The sequence below is a fragment of the Adiantum capillus-veneris genome, chromosome 26 (assembly GCF_014529385.1).
Source record: "Adiantum capillus-veneris isolate H3 chromosome 26, ASM1452938v2, whole genome shotgun sequence".
In the NCBI taxonomy this organism is placed as follows: Eukaryota; Viridiplantae; Streptophyta; class Polypodiopsida; order Polypodiales; family Pteridaceae; genus Adiantum; species Adiantum capillus-veneris.
Window position 1 is genome coordinate 91754132 of NC_140956.1, and position 19258 is coordinate 91773389.

Genomic DNA, 19258 nt, shown 5'->3' on the forward strand with positions numbered 1-19258 from the left:
ATATCATGATCTCAATAATATCTTCAATTATAGACCTACCAAATAAGGTCAAGGGTATGTGGCATGCATGCATGCACCATGGAGGGCTCACTCTTGGAGGCATTCAAAAGAATCATCCAAAGAAGGACCCCACAAGGACTTTGTGCAGTGGGAAAAGACAGTCGGTTTTGCTGAATTTTTAAAGGTCACTTGCTCTCCGAATTTGGAAAGGTGATACAAACAAAATTTGTAGCTCATGGACTGAATTTTTGCTTCAAATGTTTTTATATTTTTTTGAGCTACGAGCTGTGAGCTATGATTTTATTGGTGGACCCCAGTTTGCCCATGCCATGCTGCCACACTCCCTCTTCCACTTTATCATTTTCCTCTTTCACACACACTTCTCCACTCATCATCCCCACCTCTCTCACCACTCCTCTCTGTACCCTACTCATCTTCTTCTCAACCTGGAAGAATAAGAGAAACCATGGTGAACTCATGTCTCCTACACACACTTCCATTCCAAAATTGACCACCTAGTCTCATTTTTCCTCTTCCATATTACCCATATCTATAAAAAAAACCACAAAATTCAGCCTCTTCTCTTGAAAGACAGCACCATGTTGATTGATTACTCATATTCAATTACCTTGGCTCCCAAGGAAGGTAAAGAGTGGAGAAAAACATAGCGTCAAAGCTAGTGGACCGTCAACAAGCGTCAAAATTGACCCTACTCAGGACACTTGGAGCATCAACATTGTAAGAAATCCATGTTTTCTTACCTATTAAGAGTTTTTTCTTCCTTATTTGTATCCTACATGGATACTCCCATTGTAAATATCCAATTCCATTTGTAAATCAATAAAAATACTAACTCTACTAATTTACTAACACTAACCTAGTATGAAAAGTCCTATCACCTCCACTTCTCTCCTCTCTCTTTTCTTCATCTATCCCCACCAACTTCTTGATAATTCCAAGCAAAAGAAATTAGATAAGTGCTGAAAATCTAACCCAACCATGGTTAGAGGAGTAACCCTGGCCCTCAAAATTGCTATAAAAGGAGGGTGTAGCTAGCACAAAAGGGAGAAGCCATAAGCAAGAGCACTATGCTATAGCTTGAGAAGCCAAGCTCAACCTCTCTAGAAGGAGCTCTTAAGTGGAAGCTCATTGTCCTATGCATGTGCATGTGTTGTAATAGGGGTGATTAGCAAGGGAACTCTATGCCATTGTAAGAGAGACAGAGAGAGTGATCATTCAATTGAGAGTAGGAAATCTATCATTTCTCCTACTAGTGTAAGCCCAACATTTGTTGAATCAAGGAGGGTGGATTTGGACTAAGCTTGGATACTTTGTCTCTCTTCCAACTTGAAGTAATGGACAACAATGATGTGTAAGTGTCTTGGTGTTTTTTTTAAGTTCTTGATAGCTTGTCTCTGGGTGTTGTCATCAATTTAGCCATAAATCCCACATACTGTAAGAGGGCGACAGGGTGGAGAGGACTCCTCTGGCCTTAAGAAAGTGATTGGGGTGGCTTTTCTTGTGATGTATTGTGGTGTAATTTACTCAAGCTATGTTGAACAAATACTAATCTCACTTTGATTAGTCATGACAGATTTGTAAGAAGGTATTAATGCAACAAGCACCCCCTCCCTCTTCTCTCTCTTTCTTACATATATAATTGTGTTTGTTTGATCACTGCCAATACATTTCAAAGTAGCCCGAGCACTATCTCTCTCTCTCTCTTTACACGTCCTAGTTCGCATCCAAAACTAGGTGGTGCCCCAAATTTGTGTAGGGTTAGGTTGTGGGTTTGTGTGTGTGTTTGTTGTTTTTTCCAACCCCAACCAAATTGAGCATCACGGGAGCCTAGAAGGGTGCTTAGAGGCCACTCTTCTTGTTGCCCACCCCGGACCGCCTCACTACCAAGTAACAAGTCTATGTGAGAATCTAGGGAGATTTTGGTAGAAATTCTCCTATAATTGGAGAAAAATCTCAAATTGAAATGAATAAGAATGTTCTCAAAGGCATAAACAAACATATAAAGAGTGTGAACTAAGTATAGGCACATCAAACATTGATCACAAAAAGACCCAAAAGACTATCAACATCCAGATTGGCTGGCCAAAGAAGATGGAAAGAATGCAAAGTGAGCAGCACACGAGAATCCTGACAAGTGGAAGCAACAAAAGGAGGCATCCAAAGCGGGAGAAGAAGCAGGGAGCTCGCACCACTTGGGGAGCGGTGGGTGGGCATCATTTGAGACTGATGTTGTAAGTATTTTTGCATTGCCCTTTAGGTTTGGTAGTTTTGGATAATTGTACTATTTAAATTCTAACATAACGTATTCTTTGTTTGTTTTGAACGATGGTCGATGACAGGACGTGACCCCACACCGTACGAGCGTGAGTATGCAGGCAAAAAGGGCTTAAACACCCTTATGGACATTCTCAGTTCTCTCTCCGACATGGTTAGTATTTCACTTTACTCTCTTACATTTGTTTTTTTTTATTAGTGTTTTGTAATTATATGTTTATACTTATAGAAAGTCTTATTGTTTTTTTTTTCTGCAAAATCTGATAGATACGCCGCTTGGACGCGTGAGACGTCTGATTAGACGATGTCAATCTAGTCGTAGCCACTAGCCATAGCCAGATAGCACTAGTTTTCTTTTGTCATAGCATGTATAATGAGATGATGTGTGTACGTCATTTTTGTAACTATTGTTCAATGATGCATTTTCTCAATAATGACAATTGTGTGGTAGCTATTACATTTTGGTCAAAGCTTAACCATCAAGTGATTTTGCTTATGATGTGTATAATTTTTTCATTGTATCACTTTCGTCAAAATACTTTTGTCAGTTTTGCATCTTTATTTTGGAAACAATTAGGAACTATATGTGTCTCTATGCTTGTCTCGCTATTTAGAGATGCAAATAGTGACGCTAATAGCGACGTTCCCATTGCAACACTTGTAGCAACACCGGGGGTTAAAAAAACCCATTGTATTTTTGTCGCTATAGCCGTCACAAGTGCACATATCCTCTTGTAGTCAGAAAGATATCTAACACCCCAAATAAGGTAGTCATACTAGATTTTCTTGGGTGTTGAATCAAGAGAGTACTTGCTTTGAGGTTCTCTTAATCTATTAATGTCATCCCATAAATTAGGTGCTAGATAGCTAGGCCATGCCTACTTACTATCGACAAAAAGAATCATTGATATTGGCTGCACTTTGTGCATAGAACCAAAGATGTAAAGTGCTCGCCATTGTAGACATATACAATGGTCACAAGCCAATTGACCATCTTCAATTCTTCCTAAATAGACTGGATGATGTTATAGCCAAAGCATAAACCATGATTTAGTGGAATGAGACCACCATACTGGCATGTCATGTATGCATATCATAAAAATAGTGTGATAAGACCTTGGGCTTAGTGACGGTCTCCACATTTGGAGTTGATGGCATACGTTCCTTGCACAATTTTGTACTGGTATGGAAACATCCCAATTGGTCATTGCCAACCATAACTATGAGCTTATATCTTGTTATTGCCCATTTTCTAAACCTATGTGCCATTATCCTTGATCCCAATTCAATGGATAGTACTTTGGCACATAATAGAAGCCTTGATTTGTGCTATGTCTATCAAAGCACTTTGCTTGTATAGTAGAGAAATTGTTTTCAAATGAAAAGTTAAAGAGATCTTGAAATTTTATAGCCTTGTCACCACTCAGAGAGTAACTGCCTTTGCTTGAATCTAGCTCATAGCCATGTATGTTGATAAATTTAGAGCTGTCAGATGTACCCTCATGCCCTTGTGGCTTGGTTCATACCGACCTCTAAGAAAAAAATAGGTAGACATGTTACCAAGTTTCCCCAAGTTTGTATGCTAATAGCACATTCCAAACTTTGGAAGCTTACATGAAATATGACCTGAAGTGAATCCTTGCTTCACATAAGCTCATCAAAAAGGTGAGATATAACACAACCTAAGTGCTCATAGTAGTTAACAAGTGCTCCTATTGACACACAAACATCAAAGCAAAAGAGAACTGATGTTGTTGATATTTCATAGAGAAATGGCCTTGTTGAAGCATGCAGCTTATTGAGAATCATGAGATTGCCCAATATTAAAAGAGATAGCTTCTGAAGCTAAGCTATCCGAAGAAACATTTTTTAATGAAGTTGGCATTGTAGAAAATCCTGCAAGATGGAATAAGTTCAAAATTGAAACTTAAATTTAAGGTACTGCCTACATCTGCCTACATCGTCTAAGCTCCAAATTGACATGGCTTGGCAAATGCTCCACCTATTTTTAAAGCTTTGATGTGCAAAGAAGAACCAGCCTTGGAATCTGAACATACCCAAGGCAACCCTCCCATCTCCGATTTATGGGATTGAGGTAATGAAAAGCAGGTCTAATGGAGTAAAAGAGTGCATGACACTCCTCCTATTGAAAAAAAAAAAGTGGAAAAGGAAAAATGACAAAAAAAAGAGAAAAAAAAAGAAGAAAAAGAAGCAACACCGTCCTCCTAAAGATATGAATATCTCTAGGCTTGGGGGAGGGCTAATATGAGTGGCATAAAATGGTAACCATCTTTTTGCAACATTTGTCAGCCTACTCAACGTCCTCTTCCTCATATGTGTATATATTTTTCTACGTTGTTAAGTTATCTAGAGTAAATTTCCCCTCTTCGTTTAACCTTTGTGGCGACACATACATTATACTCTTCCCAAAAATGTCACCTTAGTCATATATTTATATTACCACCCTTTTCTTTTTTGCTTTGTAAATAGAATAAGCATACAATAACCAACTATATACCCCCAAACTTTCTTACCTCTTGTGAATTAGTAGTAGAAAAATAATATATACATCTTCCACCCCATATAGATAAATTCCCATGGAAATCAACTCTCCACTTGTCTTTACCAAAGATTATGGTCCCTCTCTACAAGTCTTCTATGCCCCCTACATAGGTGGCCCAATATCTCTTAAGAATATACATATAGTTTCTCTCCTTTCAAAAAGACTCCAATTGTATATTCTTTTCACAAGAAAATAATATTGGGCCCTCCTCTATTTGTTTAAGAATCATAGCTTTTGAAAAAGCATGATTCCCCTTGGATGCATACAAGCAAAGGGCCCATACAAGAAGACTTGGAAGCAAAAGGTTCCCTAGCCTAGTGTGGACCTTCCAAACCAAATTCCTTGGTGCATGGGCGTGATGAATAGTACAAATTCATATCAAACAAGTTGAGAAGGTCAATTTTGCCTTTTGAAGCATGTCATTCCGAGCTACAGGTAAAAAGTTATGGTCAAAATAGTGTAAATCTGTCAGATTCGCAGCAAAAGGGTACTGTAAATCAAGTAAATCAAGAGGGTGAGATCTTATTTTTCCCCTACTCATCTTCTAGAAGAGCAATGAGTGTTCAAGGTCACTTGCATGTGATGGGACCAACCTAAAGATGCTTTCTAAATGCAAAGACAGACAAGTTGAGATACCCCGCAGGAGCCACCCATAGGGCCTCATGGTGGGGCCCACCTACATTATGCACCCCTATGGAGCCTTCACGGTCTAAAATGATATTTTTGGTGAATAAATAGTCCCTTTTATGTCCAAAATTCAATGAGTGGTCAAAGGACACTTAATTAGGTCTAATCACTTACTCTAATTAAGTGTAGCATAATCCCACTCCTACACAACTATAAATAGCCCCCCTTGGAGAGACTCAAGGACACACACCTATATTTTCAACTTCATGTTGTTTCTTGATCAATAGTAGAGAAAACCCCAACTCTCCCTCTTTCACATCCTCCCTCCTAACCCTCCTCTTTGGAGGAAGTGCAACTCTATTCTCCACTCTTTCCATTCTACCATCTCTTACTCCATCAACCCAATAAATCATTTGTAGCACCTCAATAACTTGTAAATACATCATGATCTCTCTCATGGTTATGTTAATGATCATGAAATCATCTTCAAAACTTTCAAGTGTTGCAATTCGTGATGGTTAGCCAGCGTCTGTCCTCCCCTTAAAAGGTGTGCGAGAAATCAAGTAAGTGTTCTATTCTCAATTTACCATTGGTTTGTCTCTCCACACTTATTCAATTGGTCTAAAGAAATTTCTCACTCCAACTCTCTTTTGCTTCATTACATATGCATATGGCTACCTCTCATGGTGATTTTATTTGTGTCACGACATTGCATAGATGGAGATGAGCTCTCTATGCAAAGTGTGTTAGTTTGATGTAAGTGATTCTCTTGTGTGTTTGAGAGGCAAGTCTTGTGCGCATGATTTTTTTGATGAGTGCTTGAGAGAGGAAGAGTTTGGATGTATTATGGGTATTCTTATGGGGAGAAGGTGAATGCTATTCCACAAATTGCATATTTCATTTTGATGCACGGCATTGGGTTGCCTAATCGTTGATGGTGTTCAAGTGTCCAAAGTGTATATAGAGTAAGGGGGTTTTCAAAGTGTGTTTCTTGAGTGGGTGAGTGCAAGTGTTATTTTGATTGGTTTCCTTCTCCACTCCCAAAAGAAGGTGGTGCCCCAAGTAGTGTGCGTACCTCTTTACAAACATTTTGTGAGGGTAGGCCCATTGGTTTGGGTTTAGAGACCCCATTTCAAAAAGCTCGCCCTCACTGTCAATGGGTTGATCCAGGACCGTTTTTGACTGCATCGAGTTCACAAAACTTGCCAAGGAGCCATGCCCTAGAAAATCCAAAACACAGAACTAGAGAGAAAGAAGTTTTGATTTATAGGATAATTCACATGTCATGCATGATAAAAATCTGAATAGCCCAACCATGATAGCTATATTTCCTTTACTGCATCAAGATCCCCCACCATCACCGCCTTGGTTGGGAAGTTTTCAAAACATGCCAAGGAGCCATGCCCTAGAAAATACAAAACACATAACTAGTGACAAACAAGTCTTGATTTATAGGAATTCACATGCTATGCATGCTAACAATATGAATAGCCCAACCACGATAGCTATATTTCCTTCAGTGCATCGAGATCCCCTGCCACCACCGCCTTGGTTGGGAAGTTGTGGATGACGAAATGGCTTTTGAAACAATTCTTGCATCAAGAATTAAGTTGTGGAACCTCTTGGAGAGATCCTTAAAGATAGTATCATTGAGTGAAAACGTCCTGAAACCACTGAACTTAGAGATAATGAGCCGTGCTAGTCTCAATACCACCAAGTTGCAAGAATCGTTGTCACAAAATGAGCTTGTTGACTTTGTAAACCCTCATAAAAAAGACCGTGTCTAATCTAAGGATGAAAAATTGGGAAAAATTTTGATTGAGTGTACCACCCAAGCATTGCAAGCCATGCTTGTCACCGGTCGATCAACCACATCGATGTTTACCTCCAAGTTGTAACAGTAAACTATACCAAAAGTCGATCACTTGAACCCTTGAATTATGTTGTAATAACTTGGAGGCTCAAAATATCTATAATTTTAGAAAAATTATAGTCCAATGGTTGTCTTCGGCCCTCGATTTCTTGGTGCCGTCTCTGAGCTTTGCTTGCCTATAGCGAGTAGAAGAGGGTAGGGGGTGGGAGGGCTTCCGAATGTGGGCACCCTCCCGTCCCTTTTTAAAAAAAAGGGAACCCTAATGGGTTTGTCCATGGGCACTCACCAAGTGAGAAATCAAAAGAACTTCAACACTGCAACATTGCGGAGAGAAAGACAAAGGAGAAGAAGGGCTTGTAGCACCTACTATGGTGCTCAACTCAAGTTTCCTTAGTGTCAAAATCTCCTCTCCTCTATAGTATGAACTTGGGAAGGTCAACCAAAAGAAATTTCATGCTAGTCCTTGACAAACAACCCTCGACCCTACTAAGCCCTCTTGCACATGGCCTTTCACTTTGACTTCCTCTACTAAGAGATCCAACACACGGTTGACCATGTCTTCCTCTCCATGACTTGCATGATTGATCCAAAAAAATAGCATGCCTTCCAAGAATAGAAAATCTCTAAAAGCAATATGAGGCCAAAGGTGAGTGGCACATGCAAATGACCACCCAACCATGCCCTATATAGGCCGCGGACCATGCTATTTATAGGAACCCCTTTACCGCATGTCCTTCTTGGACCTTGGGTTTTGGAATCTTACCCTAGGCCTAACAATGGAGGTGGTCAAGGAAAAAGAAGCCACCAAGCACATTAACAAAATAGTGCCCAGAGATAGAACATAGGTGGTCAAGGATTTTTTAGGGGTAAGGGAAGTCCAATATAGAAGACAACAAAATAATTATGCAGCTACTAGTAGGAATGTAGATGAGACTAAGAGACTAGTTGTGGTGTAGCACGTGTTCAACACTATGTTTGCAAGTGTGGAAAAATTTGATGATAATGTTTGATATGTTGATTTGGGTGCTTTAAATTGCATGTCTAGTCATCGTGAGTGGATCAAGGAAATGTCGACTTTGCAGAGTTTTGGCTATGTAGAGATAGAGGATGATACCGCACGTCCCATTATGCACACAATAAATGTACCATTGTCTATGATAGATGGTAAAGTAAAGTACTTGGTTGATATACTGCATGGACCTAATATCACAAAGAATTTGGTTTCTGTTGGAAAAGTGGTTGAGCAATATTTATAGGTTAGTAGTAGGTTTAACCCTAATGGTCTCTTTGTCAAAGAGCAGAAAAAGGATAGAAAATTGGTTGCACAAGGAAAGAGAGGTCATAATGTTTATTTGAAATGTAAATATGTCCAAGGCAAATGGTACCATGTTTTGCACAAGGTGCATGACTTGTTGTAGATATAGAGATCTGGCACAAACCTATTGGTCATGTGAACCTACAAAGGCTGATGATGCTGCAAACTAAAGATATGGTTACAAGTTTGCCAAACTTTAAAGTTACTTAAATGAAAAAAAATTGTGAGGCTTTTCTATTTGAGAAGCAGGAAAAAGCATCCTTTCCTGATAAAAGGATGTAAGTAAATATGCATTGGATCTAGTACATATAGATGTATGGGGTACAGAAAAGACTGCATCCATGGGTGGATGCACATATTATGTGATTTTTATTGATGACTATACAAGGGAGGCATGGGTCTATTTCATAAAGCAAGAAAGTGAGGTATTTATGCACTTTCAAAATTTTAAGACGTTAGCTAAAAAATTGTTAACCCTCACAGCACACGGACACCCTATGATCTATAAACGTTGTATTGTTTAGAGTCAGGTACCGGGCTTGTCGGACCAATAGGAACAGGGTAAGGGTGATCGCCGATGACAGGCGCACTCTAATTGGAATATTCAAGGAGTTAGTTGGATAAGTATGGGCGCCCAAGTGTGAATGGGGTGAGCTCATATAAAAGCCACTAAACCTAATTTTTACTCATTCTCTCATTGTGCAATAGAAGCCGCTCTTGCTCCATCTCCACCTTCTCCTTCACCATCTCCTTGTGTGTGTGTGTGTGTGTGTGTGTGTGTGTGTGTGTGTGTGTGTGTGTGTGAGAGAGAGAGAGAGAGAGAGAGAGAGAGAGAGAGAGAGAGAGAGAGAGAGAGAGAGTGTGAGAGTGTGTGTGTGATCGAGCGTTGCGGCGGCACGACGGCGGCGAGGCAGTTGAGCGCGGCGTAGCGGCGTCTCCCTCTTCTTCGCGGCACGGGAATCCTTCATTCGCAACTACGCAGAAAGGTGAGTGACACACCATTCTTCCTTGTGAGCTTGTCTGTTGTATGACTGTGTGCTAGGAGCCTTTGTGGCTCGCAAACGGCGCGTAGCAAGTCCCTAGCCGTGACATTTTTGGCGCCGCTGCCGGGGAGCTGCTGCGCGTGAAGCTCCAGTGGCGACCTGTAAATTGTATTGAAGCTATTTTTTATGTAGGAAAGGCGCGGCTTAAGTTTGATTATTGTTGTTATGCAAAAACAGTAGAGAAAGACACAATGTTGTTGACTGCATTGAAGTTTTCTGTGTTTTGTTAAGCTCTGTTTTGCTAGTTCTATTAAGCTCGGATTTTAGCTTACACAATTAGCATTTCTTGCGTTTCTGCGGTTTCTGCATTTTCTGGTTTGCACTGCATAGTTCTGTCAAGAAAATAATTTTCTGCATTTTTTGTGTTTTCTGGTTTGTGCACAGTTAGGCGCACAGTAAGTTAATTAAGTAGGTTAGTAATTAGGTGAACCACTGATTAGCAGGTCAGTAGGTAGGTGGGACAGTAAATAGTTAGGTGAGGTCAACGCGCACGAAAACGCGTACCAAATAATATAAAAAAAAAATTAAAAAAAAAGCGAAAAATAAAAACGTGAGTGAGGGGGAGGTTATAAAAACGGACGGTAAAAAATCAAAAATATTTAAGCGTGAGTGACTGGGGGGATCACTAAAATTTTGATCGGGATCATTTCCCCAAGCCCAAGCCCCCAAGCCCAAGCCCAGGCCCAGGCCTCAATCCTCAGTCTTATGATATATACTAGACTCACTCTTATATATATACCCTACCCCCTCAAGAGGGAATGAGAGCATGTGGGGCAAGTCCTCCACTCTCCTCCCTTCTCTTCCCACTTGCACCCTTAGACTTGCTATTTGGAGCCTAGTTCCTAAGCTAGGAAAAGACTGCTTCGGGCTTTTCTGGAGCAAAACAGAACCAAACGGTGGGCTGTAAAGCACAGCGCGTCCCTCCTAGCGATACGCTTGTTTCGAGCTATCACACGGCCCATTCCACGACACGCTCTAAAAAATCTAGCAAGAAAACAAACAAAAAACACGCAAAAAACTAGTCACAAGGCCTCCTAGAGCAGCTTTTTGACACCTGAGGGTATCAAAAGCACATGCACTTACGCTATGGGCGGGTGCTAGAACACGAGCATATTGAGGGTGCCTCTATTCATACGGACACCCATTACCCATCCACAATAGGCTCTAGACCCTCAGCGGGGACACAAGGTAGCACCACCCAAGACCCTAAAATAGCCGCTAGTGATTCCTCCTCCGACTCAGAAATCATGGAAGCATACCCTACCCAAAACACTGAGGGAGAAGGCCATGCACCTCCCGAAGCTCCACAGCCTAATACTAGTATGTTTAGCCGTTTCATGGAAACATTAGGTAGAGCTACTCGCTCGGAACCTGATGCAAATGAAGCACACGAAGGGGGTAGGGAAGTGGACTCTCCTTTCACATGGCACGTGGACCCCACACCCCCAAAGAGTGTCCATGTGGATATCCTGCCAACTTCTTACCAAGAAGGCCCTGTTGAGCTGCCTCCTTCAGAAGTTCCCTCTAGAGTACCGTTGGTGACAAGTAAAACCACGGGGAGAAACATTGCTTCTACCTCACAAGAAACCGTTAACACGTCGACTCTAGAAGGATTGTTCATTAATGATCATTTGACATATGACCTCCACACTAAGGTGTTGACGGATCTACACTCTGGCCACGCCTACCATGTAGGATGGATAGAGATTGTACAATCCACCTCTAGTGCCACGAGCATCGAAGATCAATAGAAAACGATCTGTAATGTTATCCATGGCATTATTCAATCAGAAAGGCAAAACCGAGGGGTGAATATACTCTCAACTGGCCCCATGAGATTTCTGGATACGAGCAAGGCTCAACAGCCTACTCTATCACAAATGGAGACTCCTCTAATGAGTCCCATGGACCCATCTTATGTCATTTCACCTGGGGTCTCTATGCAATCTGAGCCTCCGAGCGACAACTTTAGCTTCCCTAACTTGGCTCAACCCTCTATTAAGGAAAACACAGTGCTCACTCCAGGGATAGGCCTGACGGAGAATGTACCGATGACATCTACGGTTAGCGCAGTGCCACTACCTAGTGTCGTAGTACCTAATATGGGGCCTCGACCGTATGTGCCTCCAGCCCCTTATGCACACATGGTCCCCACACCTCCAATTGTACCACTTGTTTATGCTCCTCGAGTGCCGCTCCCTAGCCCTTATCCGAGTGGACCTATGCCCGGTTATGTTCCATATCCTGCATCATCCACACATATGCCAAGACCGGTACCCGTCCCTCTCCCACATATGATTCCAAGAGTACCTCCACTGGCCCTGCCTCCTCACATAGGTGACTTGGCAGCGTTTTCTCAAACCATAGGTCGATCTATCGCGGAAAATATGCGTCATGCATCTGATAGAGAGCCTAGAAGTAAGGCAGTACAAATTGCCAAACTCACGCAAAAATTCAATGGGGACGAAGATGCTAGAAAACACATTGAAGTGTTTGAACAAGTATTTGATTCCTTAGGGGAACACAACGGACTACATAAGTGCAATGCCTTAAGCTTGACATTAAGTGGGAAGACTGGAGATTGGTATAGAACCCTAAGGGTGGACGAGAAAACAATCTACCCTACCTTTCGAAGGTTGTTTCTAAAGGAGTACATACGAGAAGGTGTGCTTTGGGGTGTAGCATCTCAGCTACAGAAGGCTGAACGTAAGGAAGGAGAGTCAGTAAGGGACTTCATTAGTCGTCTAAAGCACTTAAACTCTCGTTGCCCTGTAAATGAGTGCTTCAACAATAACCAACTGCTTGATCGATTCATTCGAGGGTTGAGGAATGAAGGAATCTATAATGGACTAGTGATTAGAGGTATCACAACCTGGGAAGATGTCACTGCCAATGCAATCCAATTAGAGGACAACTTGATGATAGCAGGCATGAGGGTGTCTACTGACACGAGATCCACTAGCTCACAAGCCATTGAGTATGAACCCATGACTGCAAAGCCCATTGCCAATGAGCCAAAGGTATTTGAGACATTCTTGACAGACCTCACCAAGGCAATCCAAGAGTCTCTTAAGGATAATCGACCCCCTCAAAATAGTCACATGTATCCAAGAAGGGAGCAACAATGGTGTTCCATTTGCTTAGGTCCACATAGCACTAGTGAGTGCCCTACGTTTAGAGTAAAATTTAATGGAACTTGCAACGCATGTGGTAGGTATGGTCACCAAGCTAAGGATTGTTTAATGATCAAACGTAAGATGGAAAATAGACCACCTGTAGCCTGGACGGATGCACCTCGAGCTCCTGTATTGATGCCTGCTCCACCTGTTGAGCAACCACCGCAACACATGGTCCCTAGATCTCAAAATGTTGTACAAGCTACACCACTACCACCTCCTGTGCTAGGACCGTAGCCCCCGCATCCAAGAGTCGCCCTTATGAACCAAGTGGGTTGCAGATGGCTGTGAGAAGGAAATAGACACTAGTATTGCCTACGGACTTGATACATTGGAAGAGTGTCCTATATACTACATGGAAGATTGTTGGGGGCAAGTCAAGCCGTTTTATCAAGCTGTTGCTTTCGCATCCAGAGGTCAAAATATCAACACCCAGGCTAGGAGGCCACCTCTTCAATGCTACGAGTGTGGTGGACCCCATCGGGCAGCGGAGTGCCCTATTAGGCTGCAAAAGAATGCTGCACAGATGCAAATGAATCAAGGGAGCACGTCTGCAATGCCAATACTCACATGTAATCGTTGTGTCATAGATCACTTGATTGCCCAATGCCCCTATAACCCAAATGCGCCTAAAATCACACCCCTAAATTTGGTCGAAATTGCTAGTGTGACATCGCCAATACCACCCGTCGCACCCGCTTATGCGATTACACGGTCCATGCTTCAAGGGCCAGGCCATATCCTCGAAGAGAGAGATACTGCGTCAGTTATCCAAGCAAAGAAAAAGAAGACACGAAGGAAGAGGTCGCAGAATACGGGAAATTCAAAGCCAAGTTCCAAAACAAACATAGGAACAGGAGATGACCCCGTCTATATGAATGACCTCGAGGATGATTCAGATTCAATCGAGACAATGGAGACTAGAACCAATACCACAAAGGGAAAGACCGACAAAGAAAACCGTAACATGGAACCAAATGAAAACCGAATAAGAGAAAACCATAAAGAGCCTCTGAAAACACCACAAGTGTTTCCAAATCCAATCCAAGACCCCCAAGATAAACCGCAGGGGCAAAAAGGGAAGAATCGTAAAAAGAAGATTGGGACGTACCCAAACCGAGTAGACGAGATTGAGCAGGTGAAACATCTAAGAGGTTTAGTGGAGGAGACTCAAAGGAAACTAGAACCAGAACCCATGCATGTCAAAATTCATGACACAGTGTTTCCCACGCAAGTTCATCCACCCCACATGAACCATAGACCGTTAGCCATATCTAGTATCATCCAAGAAGGGAGTGAGGACGGGACATCAGAAAGTGAGCATACACCTTTCTTGTTGGAAAGGATGTTTAACGAAGGAATACCTGATCCCATTGAGGAATATGAGATTCCATCCTCACCAGTTCCTAGTCAAGGACCTACACCCTGCAAAATGCAAATGAATGTTGCCAAACTAGTGGACTTCATGTCTTCTGAGGTCCGAACCACGATCATAGCAAAGCTGTATGGAGATCCTGAGTTATTCTTTGCACTTCGAGCATTCCTTAACGGAGAGCTACAAACGGGATTACCGCAGTTTGCGCAACCAAATAGGCCTGACTCGATTATGATTGATGAGGAAAATCATGTGCAATCACTTGACTTAGATGGACACGAGTCTGTGATCGAGGTACCCATTAACGAATTAGGGCAATATTTTGAAGGCGATGAGTCTAATGCGACCCTACCCATCACTACCAAGGGATTAACTATAAAGGGAATTCTTGATGGTGGTGCGGGAGTTAGCATCGCTACAAAAGATTGTTGGGAATCCATGGGAAAACCCCGCCTCAGTGTTACTAACATTGTGGTAAAGATGGAAAATGGTACCATAGCCAAACCTATGGGGATGCTCAAGGATCTTAAGATCAAAGTTCTAGGACACAAGGTACGACATATGTTCATTGTAATGGATTTCTCTAAACACCTTATGTCATATGAAATGATTTTAGGACGACCATTCATGAGGGAAGCACAAATGGTTCATGATTGGTCTAAAAATCATGTCTATTTGCAATTCCAAGACTCTGTCCTTAGAGTGGATTTGGTGACTGGTAAGGTACACCCCTTAGGGAGTAAAACCATTATTGATCATCGCTCTGACACCACAGTTCACTCGGCCCCACTACAATATTGTTACACTTGTAAGAAGGATACAGACATTCGCCAAGATTCTCCTTACATGGATGTGTTACCGGGTATGACGGAATCAGACAACGAAGACTGGGTACACCTAGATGCAACCATAGATACCTGGGGAAATAGAGGAACCACTTGGGTCACACCAGAGGGGGAAGAGGTACCACAAATTGCACCTATGAACATGATAAGTGCCATACATGCATCTTCTAAGGGCAAGGCAATTGTAGACCAATCTGACAGTGACACCGAAAGCTCAATAGAAGACTTTGACCAACACAACTCAGACACTGACTCCCAGAGTAAAACGGATTCTGAATCTCATGAATTAGAGAGTGGAGCAAGTTCAGAGTCAAAACATTCGGAAGGACGAGCACATCAACCGATGATAGCTCCTCCGAGAGTGAAGAGGACACCAACGAGGACACCTTTAGTGAGCCAGATCTAAATGCAAATCAAAGGCAGGTCTCAAATAAGAAAAAGAAAAACTTTAAGAGGCGTCGATATCGAGCCAATGTACGTGCTAGGATAAAAAAGAAGAGATCCTCAACAGAATGGCTCAGTTATATAGGATCATGTGATGCTCATCGTAAATTGGTAGACAATTGGGGTGAATATCTCCAAAATGTTATGTGGTGTAGACCACGACCCCATGACATAGCCCAATTAGAGACCATAGACAAAGAGCCGCACTGCAAGGAGGCGTCAAAACCAAGAGTTAGCTCGACAACACAAGAAAGCAGAAATAGAAGCACAGACCAAAGCACAACCAGAATCCACAGACTTGCATCCTACACCAGAACATTTCAAATCTTACACCACAGGGGAAGCAAAGGTTGTGTACACAAAAGCCCAAAGAATACCTATCGATGGGAATAATGGAATTTATGATGGTCCGGCAATAGTTAAAGAAATAGAATTAGCCGACCCCGGTGAAGAATCAAAACCTGTTTTTATTGCCCAAGACCTCACAGAAGTTGAAGAGGCGGTCCTCAAAGAGCTTCTCAAGGAATTCAAGGACATATTCGCTTGGACATACCATGATATGAAAGGTGTTCCACCTTCTGTGGTTCAACATACAATCCCTATGATTAGCACTGCGAAGCCCGTACAACAAAGACCCTACCCGATGAATCCTAAGTACGCAAAGATCATTCAAGAAGAACTAGAAAAGCTTATCAAATGTGGGTTCATATATCCTATTGAACACTCTGAATGGGTGTCTCCAATAGTTATCGTGCCAAAAAAGAATGGGAAACTTAGGGTGTGCGAGGACCTCAAAAAAGTTAATGCAGCTACTAGAAGAGACCATTACCCCCTACCATATTCCGAACATGTACTCGAAAGAGTTGCAGGCAAGGAAGCTTATAGCTTTCTAGATGGGTACTCGGGCTACAACCAAATCACGATAGCGCTAGAGGACCAAGCTAAAACTGCCTTCATCACAGAATTTGGCGTGTTTGCATTTCGTGTGATGGCTTTTGGCTTAACAAATGCCCCTGCTACATTCCAACGATTAATAAACACTGCTTTTAAAGAATATTTGAGAGAGTGTTGTGAAGCTTTCTTAGACGACCTTTGTGTTTACTCTTCTTGGAAAGAACATCTATCATGTTTGCGGAAGGTGTTTGAAAAGTGTAGGTTATATCGTATCTCATTGAACCCGTTCAAATGCCAATTTTGGGTCAAGCATGGAGTTATTTTAGGGCATATAGTATCTAAGAATGGTATCTCAACCGATGAGAGCAAAATTAAAGTGATTCTAGAGTTACCACCACCAACCAATTACAAGGGAGTTCAAAGGTTCATGGGACACGTGGGTTATTATCGACGGTTTATTTTATTTTTCGCTGAGATAGCACGTCCTTTGTACAAGCTTCTCATTGAATTTAAATGGACTGAAGAGTGTGACCAGGCCTATGAACAATTGAAGAAAACACTAGCAAGTGCTCCGATTTTAAGGACACCTAACTAGGATGTCATTTTCCATGTGCATATTGATGCATCAAACTTTGCTATTGGGTGTGTTCTTACTCAACCAGGAGAACATAAATTGGACTATCCCATTAGCTTTGCAAGCCGTCAATTGAACGATGCTGAAAGGAACTACACCACTACAGAGCGAGAAGGTTTAGCAATGGTTTATGCAGTAAAGAAATTTCGCTACTACCTTCTGGCAAACAAGTTTGTATTTTATGTGGATCATCAAGCGTTGCTGTATCTGGTAAACAAGCCATGCTCCACAGGAAGAATCACACGATGGTTGTTAATTCTTCTGGAGTTTGATTTCACGATTGTAGTGAGACCCGGTAAAAGGCACGTCATGGCTGATCATTTGTCTCGCATACCCAATGGTGAAGCCCCTACAGGAGTTGATGATGAATTACCCGATACTTCCCTATTCATAGTTGAGACTATGCCTGAATGGAGTGAGAGCATTGTTAACTTTTTAGTTAATGGTTTTCCACCCAAGGAACTTCGTAAGGATATCGCTCGAAGGCTAGTAAAAGAATGTGAACCCTATTGTTTGATTGCCGGAACTCTGTATAGACTAGGCAAGGACGATATTCTTAGGCGTTGTGCCCGCGAGGATGAATATTTGTATATCTTGCAAGAAGCACATATGGGCATAGCAGGAGGACATTTTTCAGGAGACCTGACTGCTAGAAAGGTGCTGCAATCAGGCTATTGGTGGCCAACTTTATTTAAGGATGCATCACTTTTTACAAAAGGGTGTGATGAGTGCCAACGTTACAAGACCACACAACGCAAAGACAGAATGCCCTTACATCCTATTAAAGTAACCCAACCATTTGAAAAATGGGGCTTAGACTTTGTAGGTCCAATTAGTCCCGCAGCTCGCAACACTCAATCTCGATATATTCTAGTTGCTACGGACTATGTAACAAAGTGGGCTGAAGCTAAGGCTTCACAAAAAGCTGACGCAAGGACAACAACTAAGTTTCTTTTTGAGAACATTATCACAAGATTTGGTTGCCCTTTTGAAATTGTTAGTGATAATGGTACCCATTTTATAAATGAGGTAATAAGAGAGCTTACCACGACCTTTATGATATCCCACCATAAGTCTACACCTTATTACCCGCAAGCTAATGGACAAGCCGAGAGCACCAACAAGACTCTAATCTCTATTTTAACCAAGACGGTAGAAGCTCATCGCACTGATTGGGATTTGAAGTTGACATCTTCTCTATGGGCTTATCGTACTGCTTATAAAGTGGCTATTAATTGAACGCCATTCAAAATGGTATACGGCCAAGAAGTGGTTATGCCTTGGGAGTTTGTCATTCCTAGTCTTAGGGTAGCTTCGCAAGAAGGATGGAATGGTAACCCCTTAACCGAGCGTTTGTATATCTTAGAAAAACTAGACGAAGAGAGACAGTTGGCTGTGGAAAATGCTCTTGTGGAAAAGGATAGGAGAAAGAAGTGGTTTGATCGCCATGTGAAGGACAAGGACATCAAAGTTGGTGATAAAGTCCTTATGTATGGAGTACGTAAAGAGAAGAAAAAGTTGAAATATGCTGGTAAAGGACCATATAGAGTATGTGAAATTACCCCACAAGGTACCCTTCGTGTGGAAACTCTTGATGGAGTTGAAACCATTGGATTCCTCAATGGGAGTAAATTCAAAAGATATTATGATCCTTTAAGCCAAGAAGAACTACGGGCCATTCATCAAAAGAAGGCTGCCAAAGCACAAACCGAGTTAAACAAGATACAAGCTCAAGCTGAGGCTACGGAGCGACAACAACGTATAAGACAAAAACGAGAGGCTAACCTTGGAGTCACAAATGCATTCCACGTGGAAATCGAAGAGGATTGGTTGGAATCTAACACACCTCTACGATACCCTATTGAGTTAAATAGTGCCTATGGAAAAGTGCTATATAACGCCTTATTGGACACGGGTGCTAAATATAATCTGCTATCCTATAGGGTGTGGTGTCAGTTAGGAAAGCCACCTCTATCTGAGAGTATTATCCAAGTCAAGGGTGTCAACAAGAAAAAAACTACGGTTTTTGGAATCTGGCACACTTCTATCAGTTATGACAATGGAATTATAGCTCAAGACTTTTTGGTCATGCCTACTGGAACTATGGAGGGTAATATAAACCTAGGACGCACGTGGATGATAGCCACCAAATGCACTATTGATTGGGGGACTGG